The sequence below is a fragment of the Hibiscus syriacus genome, unplaced genomic scaffold (genome assembly GCF_006381635.1).
Source record: "Hibiscus syriacus cultivar Baekdansim isolate YM2019G1 unplaced genomic scaffold, ASM638163v2 tig00007043_pilon, whole genome shotgun sequence".
Classification (NCBI taxonomy): Eukaryota; Viridiplantae; Streptophyta; class Magnoliopsida; order Malvales; family Malvaceae; genus Hibiscus; species Hibiscus syriacus.
Window position 1 is genome coordinate 1 of NW_024062124.1, and position 12,361 is coordinate 12,361.

Sequence of the window (12,361 nt, forward strand, 5' to 3'; positions counted from 1 at the left end):
TGCATATTATAGATTCAAATATTTGAATTCGACTTTGAATTATAAAATAGAATTTTTTTTTAATTTTAAGGGAACTCGAATTTTGATCATCTAAATTTGATTCAAATATTCAACCCATGATTGAAAATTTAATTTTTTATAGGTTCAAATATCTAATAAATAATGATATTTAATTTAAATATGAACTAGTAATTATCAGATTATTTATAAATAAAAGCGAAATTAAATTTAAATAATTCGAAATGTACAAATCATCAATGCACTTCCATTTCTAAATATGTAAGTTTGAGGATCGAGGTTGCTTGATCCTCAACACCGAACTTTAATTACATATTTTTTAACGAATTCAGACATGTTTATTTTCGTGTTCGTAGGGGGAAAAAAAGATGGTTGGCATCTCCCATGATTAGGACGGTAGCGGCCTTCGGGTTTGAAATTACCATTTTTTTATTTTTATTTTTTTATTGTTATTGTTATTTTTATTATTATAATATTATTATTGTTGTTATATAACAAAAATACATAAAAAACCAAAAAAGGGAATAATCCCGTAAATTTTGCTTCCATTGCTGCCACCCTGCCTGCACCAACGCCTGATACGTCGGTCGCCTGTCACCGTTATCTGCGCCGGTGTCTAACCTGCCGGTACCTGTACCAAGCTCCCATAAGCAGCCTGCAAAAAAACAAAAACAAATATAATTGAGTTATAAAAAAAACTCCAACAACACATTTGTAAAAGGGGCTCTTGAAAAAAAATCATCACATTTGTATTAGAGGGCTCTTCCGATTCAATTTCAAAGAAGCAATACAACTTCATTTCCTGCATCTATTTTTCTTCAATTTATTTATTTTCATTCCATTCGAAAACTAGAAAAAAATACTGTCGTAACCGTTTTCCGACGGGGACAATCGTTTAATTGTTTTAAAAACAGTTACGACTTTAATTTTGAAAAATGGCTGATTTTGAATTAATTTGGATTATCGGATAGAGTCGCCATCAACCTTTGGGTTAGGTAGGTCGAATACCTAAAAATAATTTTAAGAAAAATAATTTTTAAGACAAAAGCTGGTCTGCGTTTACCAAAGATTCGATTAAAACGGGTTCGGGAGTCGGTTACGCGTGAGGAAGGATTAGCACCCCACAGCGCCCAAAATTGGTACTGTGTCGCTTACACGTTGTCGTAAATGGTGGAAATTATAAATCGAATACAAAGTTAAATTATGATTCATTTATTCAAATTTAATTAGTTTGTTTCGAATTAGTAATTTAAAGAATTTTTTTTTAATTGACCTTAATAAACTTAAAATACCAATATAGTAAAAATAGAAACTGATTAAATAACAAAAGTATAAATTTAAATTATCAAAATATCACAAGCAAAAACTTAAGTATTAAAATAATAAAAACAAATATTTAAAAGATTGAAATAGTAAAAATAGAAAATTAAATAACTAAAATAAAATAACAAACATTTTAAAAATGATCATAAATATATATACAAATATCAAATAAAATAATAATAGATATTTAATAATATAACTAATAAATAAACAATAGGTATTAATAAAACATCTGAAATGAACTATAATTATTTCAAATATATTAATTTATTATAAAGTTCACATATAAAAATATTAAAAAATCCAAATAAAACAAGTAATATAAATATTAAAATAAATAAAAAAAAGAATTTTACAACATACTATATTACATATATAACAAAGCATAAATAAATAAATAGACCAATCTATATAATAACATTAATACAATTGAAATTACTTTTCATACTATAACAAATCAAGTAAATTTAAATTAATTATATATATATATATATATATATATATATATATATTCGAATTAATATATAGATTAACACAACTTAAATACTAATTTATGAAGTAATAGACTAACGAACTAAATGACTAGGTGACTAAAAACAAAATAAATTAAGATAAAAATATAAGTATTAGACTAAAAAATAATGGAACTGAAACAAAACAAAATATCATTCTAAAGGACTAACATCGAAATAAACCATAAATATGCGTATGACTAAAAAGAAACATGCATAAAATTAAAAGTCAAATGTCTAAACAACATAAATTAAATAATAGACAGTTAGGACTAAAATCAAATATGCATAAAATAAAGAGACCAAATTATTAACATGCAAACATTGATTTACAGACCAAGTTATAATGCACATAAATATAATGGTGAAATTAAAAAATGCAGGAAATATGAATTAAGGACTAGAAAGCACTAAACTTAAAACATGCATAGCTTCCTAAGCAATAAACCCATCACCCACAAAAGTTACATTGAACCCGACTAAACACTGTCAGTTTGTACAAATTAACTAAAAAAAACTTGAGTTAATATTTAACCTAAAAACAAACAAAACACACCTGCTTAACCTAAACTCCATGCGCCGTTCTTCTTCCACTTCTCTCCCCCTATTCTTCGCACGAGAGCTTCAAAGCTCTACCCTCTTGCAAACCGCCACAAAAATCGGTATCAAGCATTCCAACCACCTCTAGCAACGGCCGGTTAGCTATCAAGACCCCTTCTTATTTTATAATGAAATTATTTCTAATTAACACAGCTTTTTTTAGTGTAAATTGAACGGTATGGAGCAAATCAAGACAACTAAGGTAAATGTTATACTATCTCTATTACGCCTTTAATTTGGTTTCGATTCAAAACATACACACACAATAAAATTATGAAAACAAAAGAGAATGAAAACTAAAAAAATAGATACCCTTTGATTCTGTGTATTGCTTTTCGAAAGATGGAGAAATGACCCCTAATACAAACTGTTTTTGTGGGTTTTAGAATACCCCGATTACAAGAACCATGTTTTCCTTTCGTGTTTTTCCTTTGGCTTTTTTGCTTGCTAATGATTGATGCTCTCTTTTCTTCTTTTTTGTTTCGTTCCAGAGCCCCCTTTCGAATACTCTCTATTTTTTTTGAATCCTTTCTTCCTCTCGAATGGTTGCTAATGAACCCCCTTTTATCGTTGAAATTCCCTTCGTTTTATCTCCATTGTATCACCGAATCCCCTTGTCATCTTCTTCATTTTTCTTGTTATTTGGTGAAATATTGACAGGTTAGGTATGATTTAGGTGATACGCTCTTGACTTTGCTGATATTGTTGTTTGTTTTTTTGCTATTCAGTGGCCGACATGGTGAAGATGATGTTTCAACTTGCTCAGAGGTGACTAGCCTTAGTGACTCATCGGTGGAGAGGCTTGGTACTGTTATTGATCTGGGTCTGTTGGGTTGCTTATAATTGGACCACATTTGGCCTGCACAAAAATATAAATACACTTAATAATACTAATAATAATAATAATAATAATAATAATTTAATAATATTTTTAACTCTGACAAAAAAAAATGGGTGTTACAGCTGCCCTCTTTGCACATTATTGTGTTAACAAGAATAGGGCAAAGACGAAACATACAACCATTTTTTTTTATCTTCCTTCGTCGTTAGATTGAAAGTTCTTCTCATTATGAACTTCTTTTTTCTCGTGGATGAGTTCTTTCTCATTATGAACTCTTTTGGAAATGTTGATCCAAATCTTTTGCGATGGACTTAGAAAGAACATGTTTTTCTCATTATGAACTTTCTCCTTTAGGACGAGTTCTTCTCATTATGAACTCTTCAGGAAATGTTGGTTCACCTCCATCTGTGGTGAATTTGAAAGGAACAAGTTCTTCTCATTATGAACTTTCTCCTTTATGATGAGTTCTCATTATGAACTCTTCATTGGAAATGTCGATCCCTCAAGCGAGGCGTCACTGATTCGAAATGTCGTGAATCAAGTGATAGGTCAAAAAAGCTCTTCTCATTATGAACTTCTTCTCCCTCTATTGGATGAGTTCTTTTCATTATGAACTCTCCATGAAAATGTTGATGCGAAGTTGAACAAGTTCTTCTCATTATGAACTTCTTTTCCTCGTTGGATGAGTTCTTCTCATTATGAACTCTCCTGAAAAATCAATCCTCAAGCGAGGTGTCACTGATTAAAAATGTCATAAATCGAGTGATAAGTCGAACAAGCTCTTCTCATTATGAACTTCTTCTCCCTCTGTCGATGAGTTCTTCTCATATGAACTCTCCATTGGAAATGTTGGTTCACCTCCTTCTGCGGTGAATCTTAATTGTTATTGACTCTCTCTGAATTTCTGTCAAAGCATTTCAATGAATATGAATGAATGAGCATGTTCCTATTTATAGATGCTTACTGATGTATGCATGATGGCATTTTAATATTATGAACTTTGTGGTCCTGCAAATTTTCATTTTAAATGCATCATTGGTCGTTTGCACTCCACATTTTGCTTGGGCCATTTTGCGAATTCTCATTTCTCTTGTTCCCATGCAAATCCTTTTCTGTTTCTTTTGAAATGCTCATCTTTGTCAGCGTATCAAAATATCAGTGTTTTCAATATGCTTTCTTTTCTCAACTCACATGCATTTTCTTTGGCCATGTCATACCCTAATCTTTTCGATCATTAGGGCTAGAATCTCTAATATGGAAGTATTAATTCAGAGTAATACCAAAATCTTTTATTTTTTTAATGCCATGTCAATTTACTTATAAGAAGAATGAATAAAATTGAGACTTGAAATAACAAACTTCGAATTTACTGACAAGAAATTGAATTTACAAAGTTATGGCAATCACATTAATAATGGAAATTTAAAACCATAAGTCAAATGTCCTTATGGATCATTAGAACGAATGTTCCTGAATCAATCCACTTGATATAACTATTGAGTTGAGCTTTGTTTGGAGGACTTCGAGAATTGCCAAAATGTCTATAGATGTGAAGCTTCTCTCAAAATATCAGACTCAAGAAGATTTAGTCGTCTGATGCCTAATCTCAAAATGCTTTTGAGCCGCATTTTCAGGTTTTCAACTCAAAGTCTTCCTTTGGTTTCAAAATGTCCTTGCGGATTTTCATCTCAAACCCTCCTTTTTCTCTTTTTATTTTTTCATTTCTTTTTTTTTTTCATTTTTCATTTTCATTTTTTTTCATTTTTCATCTTTTTATTTGTTCCTTTTTTTTTCTTCAAGCATAGTACTTCTTGACAGAGTCTGAGTTTACTGGATTCTCAATTTTTCTCCATCCATCTCTGCCAAGATCAACGCTCCCCCAGAGAAGGCCTTATTGACAACATATGGACCTTCCCAATTAGGCATCCATTCCCTCGGAAATCTTATGAATTGGCAGGATCTTTTTAGCACTAGATCACCCTCTCGAAATTCTCTTGGATGAACTTCTTATCATGAGCTCTCATCATCCGTTTCTGATACATCTGACCATGGCAAATAGCTTTTAACTCTTTTCTTCAATGAGATTCAATTGGTCAAACCGAGCCTGAACCCATTCAGCTTCATCCAATTTCACCTCTTTCAAAATTCGAAGTGATGGGATTTCTACTTCCACTGGCAAGACTGCTTCCATCCCATATACTAAAGAGAAAGGTGTTGCCCCTGTCGAAGTCCGCACTGTAGTTCGATATGCATACAAGGCAAAAGGTAATTTATCATGCCAATCTCTGTAAGTATCAGTGGTCTTTGTGATAATCCTTTTAATATTTTTATTTGCTGCTTCCACTGCTCCATTCATCATTGGACGGTAGGTCACTGAATTAGAATGTTTTATCTTGAACTGAGTACAAAGTTCTACCATCATCTTGTTATTCAAATTAGTGGCATTATCTGTGACAATTCTTTCTGGCAATCCATACCGACAAATTATCTCTTTCTTTATGAATTTGCAAACTGTAGATCTCGTGATATTTGCATACGAGCAGCCTCAACCCACTTAGTAAAGTAATCAATTGCCACAAATATGAACGATGTCCATTCGAAGCCTTTGGTGTAATTGTCCCAATGACATCCATGCCCCACATAGAAAACGGCCATGGTGTGGTCATCACTTGCAAAGGTGACGGAGATGTATGGATCTTATCCCCATAGATTTGACATTTGTGACATTTTCTTGCATAATGAACACAGTCTGAATGCATAGTGGCCCAATAGTATCCATATCTCATGATCTTCCTGGCCATAGAAAGCCCATTTGCATGTGTTCCACATATCCCTTCATGCACTTCTTCAAGTATACCTTTTGCTTCTCGGGCATCCACACATTCATCAAAACTTGATCACTACCTTTTTTGTACAGAACTTCCCCATCTAATACATATCCGGCAGCCATTCTCCTTATTGTCTTTTTATCGATCTCAGACGCACATTGTGGGTAAGTTTGATGCTTGATGTATTGCAAAATATCATAATACCATGGACGACCATCTACCTCTTCTTCGATATCATAACAGTGTGCCGGGGTATTATACATTTGCATATTAATTGGCATTATGTCAACTCTTCTATTTGCTTGGAACATTGCAGCAAGTGTGGCCAAAGCATCAGCCATTTGATTATCTTCTCGAGGGAGATAATTGAAAGTGACATCTTCAAATTCTTTTACCAATTCAAGGATCAATCTTCGGTATTCCACTAACTTTAGATCCTTCGTCTCCCATTCTCCTCGCAATTGATACACCACTAGTGAGGAGTCTCCATACTTGGAGCACTTTGATTTTTCTTTCTATAGCTGCTCTTAACCCCATGACACAAGCCTCATACTCTGCCATATTATTGGTGCAAAAGAACTCCAATCTGCTTGTAAAAGGATAATAGACATTTTCTGGGGAAATCAGTACTGCTCCAATTCCTTGTCCTAAAGCATTATATGCTCCATCAAAATACAACCTCCAAGATTTATCATCTGAATTTGTTTCCTCCTTGGTTGTGATGCACATCAGATCCTCGTCTGGAAAATTAAAATTTAAGGACTCATAATCATTTGAGGCACGACTTGCAAGGAAATCTGTTATGGCACTCCCTTTGATTGCTTTTTGGTTCACATATACAATGTCAAATTCTGATAACAACATCTGCCATCTAGCCAATCTACCAGCTAAAGCTGGTGATTCCATTAAAAATTTCAAAGGGTCAAGCTTAGATATCAACCAAGTAGTATGGTATAACATGTATTGCCTGAGCCTTCGAGTAGTCCATATCAAAGCACAACATAGCTTTTGAATTGGCGGGTATCGACTCTCACAATCAGTGAACTTTTTGCTTAGATAATAGATAGCTCTCTCTTTCTTTCCAGATTCGTCATGTTGCCCCAATACACATCCCATTGAATTTTCAAAGACCGTTAGATAAAGGATCAATGGTTTACCAGGGACTGGTGATACCAGAATTGGAGTTTTAGACAAATATCCCTTGATATCTCCAAAGCCTTTTGGCACTCGTTGTTCCAAACTTCGGGGTTGTTCTTTCGAAGCAATTTGAAAACTGGGTCACATTTTTCAGTTAATTGTGAAATGAATCGAGATATATAATTTAACCTTCCTAAGAATCCTCGAACTTCTTTCTGTGTACGAGGCGGTGGAAGATCTTGAATGGCCTTTACTTTATCTGGATCAATCTCAATTCCTTTTTGACTAACCACGAAACCCAAGAGTTTCCCTGACGTTACCCCGAATGTGCATTTAGTTGGATTGAGTTTCAATTGATATTTCCTTAACCTTTGGAAAAGCTTCCTCAAGTTTTGAATGTGTTCACCTTCAGTCCTGGACTTGGCAATCATGTCATCCACATACACTTCAATTTCTTTGTGCATCATGTCATGGAAAAGAGTTACCATAGCTCTTTGGTAAGTTGCCCCAGCATTTTTCAAACCAAATGGCATCACTTTATAACAAAATATTTCCCACATAGTCACAAATGTGGTTTTTTCCATGTCTTCAATGTTCATTTTTATTTGGTTATACCCCGAGAAGCCATCCATAAAAGAAAACCACGAATGACCAGCAGTGTTATCCACTAAAGTATCTATATGAGGCAATGGAAAATTGTCCTTCGGGCTTGCTTTATTAAGATCTCTGTAATCCACACACATGCGAACTTTACCATTTTTCTTTGGCACAGAGACTATGTTGGCAACCCATTCTGGATACTTTGCCGCTTGAAGAAACCATGCATCAATCTGTTTCATCACTTCCTCTTAATTTTAACAACATTTCTGGCTTCATTCATTGAGCTTTTGCTGAACTGGCTTACACTCAGGCTTTATCGGAAGCTTGTGCACTACTATCTGTACTCAACCCTGGCATATCTTGGTAAGACCATGCAAAGATGTCCTTGAATTCTCGAAGAAGATCTATCAAGTCTTGCCTTATCTCAGCAGAAAGTGTGCTGCCGATTTTCACTTCTCTCTTATCATCATTAATTCCCAAGTTTATAACCTCAGTTTCTTCCTGGTGAGGTAAAATCTGTTTGTCCTCATTTTCTACCAGTCTTAATAGTTCGTTAGGAACATCACATTCTACCTCATCTTGACACTCATTGATTTCTTCCAGACATATGGGCTGCTCAAAGTTTATCTCAGTATTAAATTCATGAACATTCATGCTATTGATATGGTGACACCTGCAAAGGGAAAATTGAATCGAATATATATTTGGAAGGAGACCAAAATTTATGAAATGAATGTAAAGAATAAAGAATAAAGAATGAAAATATAAAATAATGATGGTCATTTAAGAAACAAAAGATTGTCTTTTATTGAAAGCAAGTAGAGTTAACATAGCTGCCCTTATGAAAATTCCTTAATACTTGCGGGCACAAGTATAAGGATTAGTATTGGGTATTACTCTGAATTAATCTTAAAAACTATAGGGAGATCCTCTGCAGTCCAATTTTTCAGTGTTTCCCCTGGGAAGCAAGGACGGATTCCAGCCAAATATCTTCCTGCTTTATCATCCCCAGTTATCATGTTAATGACCAAACCCTCCATAGCTTCATTGAACAAGTTTCTGTCTTTCATCTGCTCTTCTTCGTCAATTGCTCTGGTTAACTGTTGCTCTATATCAAACACTCCTCCAAACTTGAAAGAGCTCATTAGAGGAGGAAAAGACATATGCTCCCATGGAATGTCCTCTCCTTTTAGTCTAGCTCTTCTTATTCACCTCTCTTTTCATTTCTTCTTTCTTTGCTGAAAATCAGGCTTAAATCCCAGCCCAAAGAGATCGCTCTTCATCATGACAAATTTGGGATATAAAGTCCCTTGCAGGCATCTACCAAGACCCTTCCTATCTTGGCTCCTTTTCCTAGAGTCTCTCGCACAATCATCTTAGTACAATCAGATAACGTGGGCGAGGAATCTTGTTTCCTTCAGCAACAAAAGTAGCATTGACAAATTCTAAGGCTCTGAAGGAACACTCTAGAGCATTCTCATCCGTCTCAATATGGGGCGTCAGTCGTCACAGAAGCAATAATTTCTTCCTCTGCCCCAATACTAATCAACTGACCATCTGACACTAATTTCAATTTTGGTGTAAGGATGAAGGGACTGCCCCTGCAGAATGAATCCATGGCCTCCCAAGCAAGCAATTATATGAAGGGTTGATGTCCATCACCACAAAATCAATATTGTAGATAGTTGGTCCAATCAACAGTGGTACCTCTATCTTTCCAAGCACATCCCGCTGAGTTCCATCAAAGGCTCTAACAATGTTTTGGTAGGCCCTCATATGTGAGTTGTCCACCGGTAACCTTCGTAATGTGGCCATAGGCATAACATTAAGTGCAGACCCATTGTCAATCAAAACACCTGGTAAGACATGACCATGACAGTGAGTTGTGATATTGAGGGCTTTTACCGATCCCATTCCTCCATCAGGAATTTCATCATCAGTGAAAGTTATGTAGTTGTCAGCAGCTATGTGCCCTACAATTCGATCCAACTTGTTCACTGGTATATCCTCAGGCACAAACGTTTGATTTAGCACTCTCAGTAAAGCATTCCGATGTACCTCTGAATTTATTAACAAATCCAGAATCGAAATCCGTGCTTGTTGCTTGTGTAGCTGCTCAACTACACTATACTCACTATGTTTTAGAAACTTCAAGAATTCTTGAGCTTGTGTTTCTGTTACCGGCTTATTGATCATTGGTGGGAGTTCATCGTTGAATATCTTCTGTGGTACCACTACAACTTTTCCTTTTGCTTTCACTTTGTCTACTTCTTTCGATACCTCGGGAGATAGCACCTCCCACTTCTTGTGAAGTGACCAACTTCATTCACTATTTCAGTTATCAAGTTGCCTCCTGGTGCTTCACCTTCAACTACCTTTTTTCTCTAGCGAACCAGATTCCCTTATTAATGAAACATTGGCAGTGTAGTTCCAAGGCACCTTGCGGGTGTCTTTAAATGGGAATGGTGAAGGAGCTGTGATTATAACTTTTGGTGTTGACGACCCAGAATTCATTGCTGATGGTTTCACAGTAATGACCACTGGCTTACTTGTTCTGTGAACGGGCTCAGAATTTTCTGTCATGAAGACATCTTCTTCTCTTTTTTCCTTATCTTCCTCAAAGAACTCTACCTCCTTATGATCCATCAATCTTTGTAATAACCCCCTGAATTCAGGGCAAAGCTGAATTCATGTCCTTCTTCTTGGTGATATTTGCAATAGTGTCCACACTCATTGGTCTTCGGCTTAGGATCTTGTCGAATTATGCCAGCCTGACAGAGTTGTTGGAATACCCAACTGAAGGGAGATTTAATTTCATGAACGTCTTTCTTTGCCTTCCTCCTATTCTCCTTCTGGATTGCATTTATCCCTTTGCCTCCATGATTCGGTAATGGGTGTTTTTTTACATCTGTTGAGTCAAACTGTAATCCTCCTGTGTTAATCAGATTTTGCACTATCTTTTTGAAGGCAAAACAATTCTCAATAGAATGGCCAGTAATTCCATCGTGGAAATCACAATGTGCATTTACGTCATACCAATGAGGGTACGGTGGTTGAAGAGGAGTCAAACGGTAGGGGCGTACCACATCTGCTTTTAATAATGAAGCGTATATCTCTGAATAGGGTACGGGTAGTGGTGTGAATGATACTTTTCTCTCTCTTGCGAGGTCCCTTGAAATCATTTCTGACGGTGTTCATGTCATTCTTCTCCGCCTTTGATTGTGTTATTGTGACACTATTTGCAGTATTCTTGTGGTATACACTTGCAACTTCATTCTCCTTTTTCCGGTATACGGTTTTTTGGAGCTAGACCCTTCAGCTACTTCAATCTTGCCACTTTTTATAGCATTTTCGATGAGCTCACCAGAGATGATCAAATCAGCAAAATTTTTGGTGGCATTTCCAAGCAAGTGCCCCAAGTATGGAGCTTTCAAAGTGTTGACAAAAATTACAGTAGCTTCCTTTTCGAGTAAAGGGGGTTGGACCTGGGCAGCAATATCACGCCACCTTTGGGCATATTGTCGGAAAGTCTCATTACTTCTTTTTTCCATATTCTGAAGAGTCCACCGATCAGGAGCTATATCTGTAACATGGTGATACTGTTCTAGGAATGCTTTTTCCAAGTCCTTCCATGATTTGATGTGAGCTCTAGTTAATTGGTTATACCACTTGGCGGCAGAACCTGTTAAACTGTCTTGAAAACAGTGAATCAATAATTTTTCATCATTCACATGGCCAGCCATCCTCCGGCAAAACATAGTAATATGAGAGGAAGGGCAAGTGGATCCATTGTATTTTTCGAATTCAGGAACCTTGAACTTTATAGGGATGATCAAGTCTGGGACCAAACTCAGCTCTCTGGCGTCAGACCCATAGAACGGTTCAATCATTTCTACTGATTTTACCATTTCTTCCAATTTCTTCAACTGTTGAGTTATTTGTTCATTGGCTTTTTCCTTTTCAACTAACTCATTTAGATCTGGAGTTAAGTGTTCAGTAACAGGCTGATAATTGTTTGGGAATGCAGATCCCATGTGGTGTTGCTGATTCTCATTGCTGACATATACATGAGGTCGTGCTTCTTGAGGTACCGAAGGGTGAGCAGAGATGTGTACAGGTGTGAAACCAGGAGGAGGACCAGATTCTGGTGTAAACCTTGGTAGGTGTTGGGGATTAGAAGTAAACCCCGCAGGATGTGATGCCCCTGGTTCAAACCCTGGAGGATATGATAAATCTTGCTCGGATGACGTTATTTGGTCATCCGTGATCCTTCTACCTATAGCATGTTTCTTAAAAATTTCTTCCATCCTTTGTAGTAGACCAGTTTGCGAATTTGTTATCTCTGCTTCCATCTTATTTAATCTCTCTCTCATCTCTTCTTGAGCTTGTTTTTGTTCTTGCTCAAGTTGAATCATTCTAGCTTCCATTTTCTTAGTTGTATTCCGAGTACCGTACGGGTGTGAGTTGAGTGCCAGAATAACTACAATGATTGAAAATTATAT

At 35.8% G+C, this 12,361-nt stretch overlaps 1 non-coding gene across 1 annotated transcript; it reads left to right on the forward strand.

The window, feature by feature from the left end:
- The first annotated feature begins 364 nt into the window (after nt 1-364).
- LOC120201230 lies at nt 365-463 on the forward strand. The gene has a single exon (XR_005523633.1). It is a non-coding gene; the product is annotated as a U6atac minor spliceosomal RNA (small nuclear RNA).
- Nucleotides 464-12,361: the final 11,898 nt, after the last annotated feature.